General features: G+C 37.6%; 1 pseudogene; it reads right to left on the bottom strand.

Moving 5' to 3' along the window:
* Positions 1-784: 784 nt before the first annotated feature.
* On the bottom strand, positions 785-1,352 carry LOC137220643 (profilin-1 pseudogene; annotated as a pseudogene).
* Positions 1,353-3,775: the final 2,423 nt, after the last annotated feature.

Genomic DNA, 3,775 nt, shown 5'->3' with positions numbered 1-3,775 from the left:
AAAGAAACAAAATTGAGTTATTTGTATTGAGGTGGGTGGACAAAGAGTCTGTCATACAGAGTGAAGTAAGTCAGGAAGAGAAAAACAAATACCGTATGCTAACACATATATATGGAATCTAAAAAAAAAAAAAAAAAAAAAAAAACAGTGGTTCTGAAGAACCTTGGGGTAGGACAGGAATAAAGATGCAGGCTTAGAGAGTGGACTTGCGCACACGGGGAGGGTAAGGGTAAGCTGGGACGAAGTGAGAGAGTGGCATGGACATATATACACTACCAAATGTAAAATAGCTAGTGGGAAGAAGCCACATAACACAGGGACATCAGCTCCATGCTTTGTGACCACCTAGAGAGGTGGGATAAGGAGGGTGGGAGTGAGATGCAAGACAGTGTTGATATGGTGATATATGTGTATGTATAGGTGATTCACTTTGTTATAAAGCAGAAACTAACACACCATTGTAAGGCAATTATACTCCAATAAAGATGTTAAAATAAAAGAGACATATACAGGTACAGTTGGTTTTTTATTTTTATTTTTTTAGTATAACCTTTTTTATTGGGAAAAAAAATCCCCAAACAGAAAAATTTTCAAACCACACACAGGAGGGGCATGGGTTGGGGAAGCGTGTCTGTCCTTCCTGCCCAGGTCCCCAGCCCATGTGGTTTTGGCAGCATAAGGGGTGTGGGGTAATGGCCTCCAAAATAAAAATGGCGTACGTGTGTGTGGGATGTAGAGGCGTGCAAAAGCAGTGGGGAGTGGGGGACGGGGAGGGACAGACGAGGTCAGTATTGGGAACGCCGCAGGTGGGAGGCCATTTCATAATATTTCTTGTTGATCATACCATCCTGTACACCTTCTTTGCCCATCAGCAGGGCTAGCGTCTTGACATTCAGGGTAACAATGATATCGAAGGTGGCGGCTCCGCAGGTGCTCTTGGTACGAAGATCCATGGTAAATTCCCCGTCCTGCAGCAGTGAGTCCTGGATCACAGACCATTTCTGGCCCCCAAGCGTTAGCCCATTCACGTAAAAACTTGACCCGTCTTTGCCAACCAGGGTACCAATCTCAGCTGGCGTGATGTTGATGAAGTTTTTTCCAGGGACGGCTGCCCAGACGGAGGGCAAGTTCTTATAGCCCACGATGGCCGCGTCCTGACAGGTCCCTTCTGCCATGAGCTTGTCTTTGTAGACGTTCCACCTGGCCATGGCGCTGCTACTGGGGTGCTCTCGGGGCTGCTGCTGGGGCCAGGGGCTGGGCTCGGGCTGCCTCGGGCTGGCGGGTGGGGGAAGGCGGAGAGCTTCAGGCACACGCTGTGGTCCGGACCACGGCTCTGCTAGCTGTGCCGCAGCCCTCGCATAGCCACTTCCTCTGCATTACTTTTGAATTGAAGGATAGTAACATCTTTGTACCAATAAATTTAAAAACAACATTTTGCATGAATACTGTGTAAAATTATGGGTGTCGGCGCAGTATAAAAGTAATTATATTTTTCTTCTTCCTAACGTGTTCAAAATTGAAGGGCATTTAAAAATTTTCTTAAGCATCCATTAAATATAAGACAAATATCTGAAATAAAATACAATACTCTATACTTGGCTATTTACTCAAATCATTGGTGTTTAAGGAAAATTTTCAACTTTTTATTGACAACTTGGAGTTGCATGCACTCTGGTAGGTTGGTTTTATAAGAGAATAATTTGAATAAATGTAATTTTAATAGAGCAATAAAAATGTGGTTATATTAATTGTATATTAGTTTATTGCTTCATTATTGTTTTAAAAATTATTTAGTTGTTCGATTTTTTCAAGATATTTTGAACTCAGTCATTTAGTGTATCTTCTTCCTGATATTTTGATAAAATACCCCACAGACATGTAATATGAAGAAAAATTCAAATCTAAGACCTAGAATTGAAACAAAAACAAATCATAATATTAGGAGGTATTTTAAAGTGAAGAATGTGTAAAGAATTGAGAGAAATGTCAACTAGTGTAAACTGGCCTTGGTCTTAACACAAACTATAGAAACCTGTACAGAGTACATGGATATTTGCTTTGATGTGGGAAAATGTAGACATTACTGTCAAAGAAAAATACAATAGAAAAAAAAATAAACTATCAGCTTTTAGAAACCATCAAATAATATGTGAAATAGTAATCATTAACTCACCTCTGTAGGCCAGTTGTCGTGAAAGTTAAAACTCCTGGTTTAAAGCACCTGACCATTTAGATTATCTAAATGTATAATTATCAATAGTCATAGAGGTATAAACAGTGATGTATCCATCCAGTGATGTATAGTATACTACACACTGTTAAAATCAGTAAAATCTACATTAATGTTTGTATTCATTTGCTAGGATTGCCATAGCAAAGTACCCCAGACTGGGTGGCTTAACAGAAATTTACTTTCTCACAGTTCTGGAGGCTAAAAGTCTTAGATCAAGGTATTAGCAGATTAATTTTCTTCTGAGACCTCTCTCCTTGGCTTGTAGATGGCCGTCTTCTTTCTTTATCTTTTCATGATCTTCTGTATGTGTCTGGATCCAAATTTCCTCTTTTTATAAGGGCCCAACTCAATGACAACATTTTAACTTAATTACCCCTTTTTAAGATTCTAAATACAGTCACATTCTGAAGTACATGGGGTTAGGACTTCAACGTACAAAGTTTGGTGAAATACAACTCAGACAATGACAATATTTTAACATGGAATAATCACTATCAAATACTGTGTGTGGGAAAATCAAGTTAGTAAAACTGCACAGAATTATTCTGCATATATTAAATACACTCATTTTGAGTGATAATCAAAGGGATTTAGTGATTATTTTAACATTTTAATTTTATGACAGGTATGTATTTTATGTATAATTAAAAATTATAAGACTATAAATCATAGCTTCTGAAATTATTAAAAAGGAAAATACACTAAATAAAAAATTGATAATAGAAATAAAAGCAGAAATAAACTCCAAACTCTAGTGAAAGTACTGTTACCATCAAGTATAGGTTATTCAAAGGCAAATTATTAATAATTAAACTTGGTAGCACTTTTAAATATAAACAGAAATATAGACTGGCCTGTAACTATAAATGATATGAAGGCGAATTTAGTTTATAAACAAATGGGTGTCAGGAAAGTTCACTTTTAAGAAATAATTTATTCAAATTAAATACCCTTCTCGATTTTTCTCCTGTGAAAATAGTAATAAGTTTAATATCCTTGGTGTGATAGACTGAATAAAATCCCCAAAGACATCAATGACCTAATCCTTGGAACCTGTGACTATGTTAATTTACATGGCATAAGAGTTTGCAGATGTGCATAGATTAAGGATTATGAAATAGGAAGATTATTTTGGATTTTCTGGATGGGCCCCAAATAATACAAAGGGTCTTTTAAGACGGAGACACAGGGGCAATGTGATTAAGAAGCAAAGAGAAAACGGTGATGTGATGACAGAAGCAGAGAGAGATTTGAAGATGCTACATTGCTGCTGGCTTTCAATATGTGGGAAGGGGTCACAAGTCATGAAATAAGGGCAGCCTCTGGAAGCTGAGAAAAGTAAAGAAACAGGCTTTCCCCTGCACCCTTCAGAATGAACTAGCTCTTCTAACAGCTTAGTTTTGGACAGTGAGACTGATTTTGTACTTCTGATTTCCAGCACTATACTTTAATAAATTTGTGCTGTATTAAGACGCTAGGTTTGTGGTAATTTGTTACAGCTGCAATAGTAAATTAATGCACCTGGGAATTGGAACATACGCT

Source organism: Pseudorca crassidens, chromosome 3 (genome assembly GCF_039906515.1).
Source record: "Pseudorca crassidens isolate mPseCra1 chromosome 3, mPseCra1.hap1, whole genome shotgun sequence".
Lineage (NCBI taxonomy): Eukaryota > Metazoa > Chordata > Mammalia > Artiodactyla > Delphinidae > Pseudorca > Pseudorca crassidens.
The sequence above is the reverse complement of the archived record's forward strand: the minus strand, read 5'-3'. Positions and strand labels throughout refer to the sequence as shown.